This window comes from Pongo pygmaeus, chromosome X, assembly GCF_028885625.2.
Source record: "Pongo pygmaeus isolate AG05252 chromosome X, NHGRI_mPonPyg2-v2.0_pri, whole genome shotgun sequence".
NCBI lineage: Eukaryota > Metazoa > Chordata > Mammalia > Primates > Hominidae > Pongo > Pongo pygmaeus.
This window is the reverse complement of record NC_072396.2, coordinates 155796375-155803535: the sequence shown is the minus strand read 5'-3', so window position 1 is coordinate 155803535 and position 7161 is coordinate 155796375. Positions and strand designations below refer to the sequence as shown.

The 7161-nt window shown below is 46.0% G+C and overlaps 1 pseudogene; it reads left to right on the top strand.

Annotated features, from left to right (window-relative positions):
• The first annotated feature begins 6782 nt into the window (after positions 1-6782).
• Positions 6783-6876, top strand: LOC129025515 (U6 spliceosomal RNA; annotated as a pseudogene).
• Positions 6877-7161: the final 285 nt, after the last annotated feature.

Below are 7161 nucleotides of genomic sequence, written 5' to 3'. Positions count from 1 at the left end.
CGATCTCGGCTCACTGCAACCTCCACCTCCCAGGTTCAAGCGATTCTTCTGCCTTAGCCTCCCGAGTAGCTGGGACTACAGGCACCTGCCACCACGCCCAGCTAATTTTTTGTATTTTTAGTAGAGACGGGGTTTCACTATGTTGGCCAGGCTGGTCTCAAACTCGTGACCTCGTGATCCACCCACCTCGGCCTTGCAAAGTGCTGGGATTACAGGCATGAGCCACCGCGCCTGCCCAACAGGTGATCTTTTATTCTATTTCTTTTTTCTTTTCTTTTTTTTTTTTTTGGAGGTAGAGTCTCTTTTAAAATTCTACTTCTTTATACTATTTGATACTAATCAGGAATTACTTTCATGACCAGAAAAAATACAGTATAAAGGGAGAAAAAAAACCTATGCAACAAACATTTTTCAAATAGATCCTAGAAGGTACAGGTACCTGTGAGGTAATTCTGAGGATCTGGGAGTCCTCACATATGTCATCCCCACTATCAGGGGTTGGACAGGATGTTGCCAGGTTACAGGGCAAAGGAAAGAGCTTAAGCTGGGAAGCAGGTACCAAAACCTGTGGTTCTAACTTGTGCCCTGGGGCCAGCATTTGGTGTTTCTCTTTATATTGCCCTGTAGTTATGCATGGTACATGCTATCTTCTGGCAGCAAAGCCAACCAAAGCAAAACAAAAACCAACTCATAATTTCCACTAGACTTGTTGTTGTTGTTGTTGTTGAGACAGGGTCTCGCTCTGTTGCCCAGACTGGAGTGTGGTGGTGCGATCTCAGCAAGGCACCTCGTGCCTCAGCTTCCCAAGTAGCTGGGATTACAGGTGCGTACCACCATGCCCGGCTAACTTTTGTATTTTTAGTAGAGACAGGTTTTTGCCATGTTGGCCAGGCTGGTCTGAAACTTCTGGCCTCAAGTGATCTGTTCGCCTCAGTCACCCAAAGTGCTGGGATTACAGGGATGAACTGCTGTGCCCAGCCTCGACTAGACTTTAGCAGAAATAAAAACATCTCAGCTCAGGCATAGCTCTCAAATCTACAATCTTTCATGATGAAGGAGTCAAGTTTGGGTTCCCTACTCCTGAGTTAAATAAAAGGTAATGCTGTACTTTTTGGTTTTGTTTTTTTGTATTTTTTTTTTAGACAGTCTCACTCTGTTGTCCAGGCTGGAGCGCAGTGGTGTGATCTCGGCTCACTGCAACCTCCGCCTCCCAGGTTCGAACAATTCTCTGCCTCAGCCTCCCGAGTACCTGGGATTACCAGCACCTGCCACCACGCCCAGCTAATTTTTTTGTTTTCAGTAGAGACAGTGGTTTCACCATGTTGGCCAGGCTGGTCTTGAACTCCTGACCTCATGATCCACCCACCTTGACCTCCCAAAGTGCTGGGATTATAAGTGTGAGCTACCATACCCAGTCTTCTTTTAGGTTCTTTAAGACATAAGAATGTATAGAAAGCTACTGAGATAGGAATTATTTGGGGGAAAGGGGATCTTAGAACCTTATTTTTGAAAGGGCCTGTGGTAGGCTACAAATTGGTCCCCCAATAGAGATCCACGTTCTAATCACCAAAACCTGTGAGTGTTAACTTACTTGTTTTGTTTCCTCTCTCTCATTACCCACACTAATGTTAATTTAAATGGCAAAAATAAATAAATAAATAAAATGAGGTTTATGTAGATGTGATCATGCTTAGGATTTTGAGATGGGGACACTATTCTGGATTATCTGGGTAGGTTCTACATGCAACCACATATATCCTTATGAGGGAGGCAGAGAAAGATTTGATGCACAGATGAGAAGGTGATGTGAAGCTGGAGCAGAGACAGATTTGAAGATGCTGGTCTTAAAGATTGGAGTGATGCATCCTCAAGCTGAGAAATGCAGGAAGTTGCCAGAAGCTGGAAGAGACAAGGAATGGATTCTCCCTTAGAGCTTCCAGAGGAAACAGGGCCCTGCCAGCACCTTGGTTTCAACCCAGAGATACTGATTTTAGACTTCCGGCCTCCAGAACTGTGAAAGACTAAATATTCCTGTTGTTCAAAGCCCCCTAGTTTGTACTGCTTTGTTATGGCAGCCCAGGAAACTAACACAGAGTCCTTAGAATTCATCTAGTCCAAGGTATGGGCTTTTTCGTTTGTTTGTTTGTTTTTGAGACAGGCTCTCCCTTTGTTGCCCAGGCTGAAGTACAGTGATGCAATCATGGCTCACTGCAGCCTCGACCTCCCAGGCTCAAGCAATCCTCCCACCTCAGCCTCCCAAGTAGCTGGGACCACAGTTGTGCACCACCATGCCCAGCTAATTTTGTTTTGTTTTTAGTAAAGACAGGGTCCCAGTATGCTACCCAGGCTGGTCTCAAACTCCTGGGTTCAAGCAATCCTCCTCGGCCTACCAAAGTGTTGGGATTACAGGCATGAACCACCATGCTCAGTCTCTAATGATTTTCTTAGCACCGAAATCAATTACTTTTCAAATGAAATCATTGCCTATAGAAACAACAGATGCAAACAGAGGAGTGATGATTGAAAAACAAGGTCCAGATCCCCACCTGCTAAATCCCCTCAATGGTGGCTCCTGAAGCACCTCCCAGGACCTTCCACCAACAGAGTGTGAAAACACTTGTCTAGTTTCAACCTCATTGTACAGATGAATAACTTGAGCCTCTAGGGGCTGAGTGATTGGCTGAAGGCCTCCCTTAGCAGGCAGCAAGGAACATTTATGGGGAGGAAAACAAGGCAAGTTACTCCTGCCTGCTCTCTCATCTTCCCTTGCCTGGTTTGGCCAAATCCCTGTCTCCCAAGCAAACAACTAAGAATACGTTGCTGTCTCTAGATGAATTTTGTTTTTAGCACTAGTTTCAGTTTTGAACAGGGACTGCCAACTGTGTCAAATATGGCGAGGCTCAAATGAAATATTTGCTCATGAAGAGCACAGACCTGGAGCAGGCTGTCAAGGCATCTTCGGAGATGAAAAACTACTGCCTGATTCCTCACCTGTATTTGCAAATTGAGTCTCGTGGGTATGACTGCAACAGTGGGTGTGAGGAGGAGAGCAGGAATGAATAGCAAAGTTAAGCAGCTGTCGGTGAACCCGGAAATATGAATCCCTAAGTGGATCAAGAAGAGCCCAGATAAGAGCACAGGTGAATGCCACATCACATTTTTCTTGTTGTTGTTAGATTTTAAAACATTTAAGGTCAGTTCTGCTAAAAGGCCTTTGTGGAGGATAAAGAAAAGGTTACAATAAAATATTACTCCCCTTTTCCCTCTGGCCTTGGTACTAACAGACAAGACATTAAAAGTCAGGTTCTCTTTCCTTCCCAAGCATACTCAAGATAGGATGGCATTTTCTCCCTCCTTCCTTCCTTCCTTCCTTCCTTCCTTCCTTTCTTTTTTTGATGGAGTCTCACTCTGTCGCCCAGGCTGGAGTGCAGTGGTGTGATCTTGGCTCACTGCAACCTCCACCTCCTGGGTTCAAGCCATTCTCGTGCCTCAGCCTTCTGGGTAGCCGGGATTACAGGGGTGTGCCACCATGCCTGGCTAATTTTTGTATTTTTAGTGGAGATGGGGTTTCACCATGTTGGCCAGGCTGGTCTTGAACTCCTCAGATAATCCTCCCACTTGGCCTCCCAAAGTGCTGGAATTACAGACGTGAGCCACCGTACTCGGTAGGGCGGCATTTTCAAAGGGAATTTTACAAGGAACTATGAGGAACCCGATAGGGCATTAAACAAACAAGATCCAAACCCTCTCCAGGGGTTAAAAATGGCTGACCATTTGCCAAGCTGATTCAGAATTCACCACTGTTTAGATGCCTATTTCCAGGGCCACTGGCCTCATCCCTGCTACTTGACCAAGTGGCATTGAGAGAAGTATTGCATCTGGAAAGAGGAAGGCCAGGGTGTGTTCCAAGAATGAATAAAATAATGGGAAGCCTAACCAAGACCAGTGGATGAGCCAACAATGCCAGCTGCCTGCTCAAGGCTGCTGGGAGGGAACACTCAGTGCAGCAGATGGAACACAACTGGCAGGCAACAACAAATGGCATTAGTGTGGCTTCCTTTGTTCCTTGGTGTTGCTAGGGAGGATGTCCTCTCTCCATTCTGGAGGCCACATGGTTCCACCCTCCCCAAACAGTAGGGAAGGATGAAGGTCCCTAGCTGCCACCCACTGCTGCTACAACTGAAGGAACAATGTGTCTTTTTAATTTATTTATTATTTATTTATTTATACCTATTTATTTATTTTTTGAGACAGGGCATGGCTCTGTCGCCCACACTGGAGTGCAGTGGCACCATCATGGCTCACTCTAGCCTCGACCTCCCAGGTTCAAGAGATCCTCCCACCTCAGCCTCCTGGGTAGCTGGGACTTCAGGCATGTACCGCCATGCCCGGATTTTTTTTTTTTTTTTTCCCGAGACAGAGTCTTGCTCTGTCGCCTAGGCTGGAGTGCAGTGGCGCGATCTCTGCTCACTGCAACCTCCGCCTCCCAGGTTCAAGCGATTCTCCTGTCTCAGCCTCCGGAGTAGCTGGGACTATAGTCGCGCTTCACCACGCCCAGCTAATTTTTATACATTTAGTAGAAATGGGGGTTTCACGATCTTGACCAGGCTGGTCTCGAACTCCTGACTTCAGGTGATCCACCTGCCTCACCCTCCCAAAGTGCTGGGATTACAAGTGTGAGCCACCATCCCCAGCCTATGCCCAGATCATTTTTAATTTTTTTTTTTTTTTGTAGAGACAAGTCGTTACCTGCTGTGTTGCCCAGGCTGGGGGACAATGTGTCTTTATGCAAAACACACCAGGCACTTCCAGAGGTGGCCAGCTTTCCCCAGAAAGGACCTCTCACAGACTTTTTCTTTCCATTTGTTTGTTTGTTTGTTTGGCTTTCAGGTAATGTTGCTTCTCAATTCATGATATCACCATCATTGGTCTGTGAGATTCTTCTCTGGCTGAATCAATCTATCCATCTCTCCAGTCCTTTTCATTACTGTTTTCCACTCTAATTCTCCTCCCCTCAGTGGCAGCCTCTCAAGTGTGTGCTCTGTCAAACTGTGTAGAGGTGTGTGTGTGTGTGTGTGTGTGTTTTCAGTAAACATAAGTGGTAGTGGCCTGGAGAGTGTGTTCAGTCTCTTACTGGGTGCTTTTCCACTGAGCCCCGTGTGTGTTAACTGTCCATGCTGCTGTGTGCTCCTGAGTTGCTTGTAACCACTCATTTGCTTCTATTTTTCCCCAGTAGTGGACACCTGGATTGTCTCCAATTCTGTCTTAGCATAAGCACTGTACAATAAACATCCTTGCATGGGTCCCTATAGCAGGCTCAAGATGGACCCCAAAGGTATCAAGTCCTAATGTTTGGAGTCTGTGAATGTTGCCTTATATGGAAAAAGGGTCTTCGCAGATGTGATCCTGTTGAGGATTTTGAGATGGGGAGATTTTCCTGAGTTATCAGGGTAGGCTGGAAATGAAGTCACATGTTGTATTGGTTTTCTGTGGTTGCTGTAACAAAGTACTGTACCACAAATTTGGTGGCTTAAGACAATAGAAATCTACTCTCTCACTGTTCTGGAGGCCAGAAGTCTGAAATGAAGGTGTCAGTAGAGCCACAGTGCCTCCGAATCCCCTCCTTGCCTCTTCCGGATTCTAGTGGACTCAGGTGTTCCTTGGTTTGTGGCAGCATCACTCCAACCTCTGCCACATCTTCGCATGGTCTTCCCTGTCTGTCTGTCCTTTTGTCCTCTTATAAGGACAGCAGAAATTGGATTAAGGGCCGCTCCTACTCCAGTATGACCTCATCTTAACGAATTACATCTTCAAAGACCCTATTTCCAAGTAAGGTCACTTTCTGAGGTTCTAAGTGAATGTGAATTTGGGGGGACACTATTCAGCCCACTACTCTTGTATCCTTATTAAAGAGAGGCAGAGGTGGATTTGACACTCACACAGAGAAGGCGGGGTGAAGGGAGAGCAGAGGAAGATTTGAAGATGCTGGCCTTGAACATCAAAGTGACGCAGCTGCAGACCAGGGAAGGGCTGGCAGCCACCAGAAGCTGGAAGAAGCAAGGAGTGGAGACCCCCCAGAACCTCCTGAGAGAGCATGGCCCTGCTGACACCTGGGGTTCAGCCAAAGGATACTGATTTTGGATCTCTTGACTCCAGAAGTATCAGAGAATACATTTCTGTTGTTTTGAGCCATTGAGTTTGTGATACTTTGTTACAGCAGCCACAAGAAACTCAGTCCCTTTGTGGGCCTGCAGGAGAATCTCTTGAGGTTATACCCAGGAATGGGCTTACTGGGACAGTGTGGGCACAGACACGATTTGGCTAAATGCTACTAGGTGGCTCTCCAAAGCGCCTGCATCCGTCTAGCAGGACTCCCAGCAGCGGCACACAATGGTTCCTCTTTCCGCTTATTCTAGCCAACACTTGGCATCATACAGCTGATTTTTGCCAATCTGACATGTGTGTATCCTATGTCATTGTTGTCATTTCCATTTCTCCGATTACTAATGAATCTGGGATCTGAGCATCTCTTCACATACTTACTTGCCAGCCTTTTCAGTTTCTTCTCCTGAGAATTGCCTATGCATATGCTTTGCTCATTTTCCTGTTGGGTCTTTTTCTTGTTGTTTTGCAGAATGTTCTTGTATATTTTATCCATTAATCTCCTCTTGCTTTTAAACAGCAAATATCTTCTCCCCATCTGTTGTCTGTCTGTTAATTCTATCTGTGCTGTCCTTCATGGAAAAGAATCCTCAATTTTGCTGTAATCAAACTTAATTTGAGTGCTCATTTCAGCAGCACATATACTAAAGTTGGAACTATATAGATAAGATTAGCATGGCCCCTGCACAAGTTCACGAAGTGTTCCATGTAATTAAAACAAATAAAATACAATAACAAATCTAATTCAAGGCTGACAACAGAAGGGTGGATGGGTCAGGCACTATTGTGCAAACAGAGTAAGTGCTACCGTGTGTGTGTGTGTATGTGTGTGTGTGTGTGTGTGTGCTGTGCATGCGTGCAACCTCTAACTGAATGTCAACTCCCAGGGATGGGTCCATTACCCAAACTTTAGGCTTAACTGCTCCCCTGCTCCCTGCACTAACACACACAGTTCAGTACAGCAGTTCTCAGATGTCCCTGTGCACTAGAATCACCCCA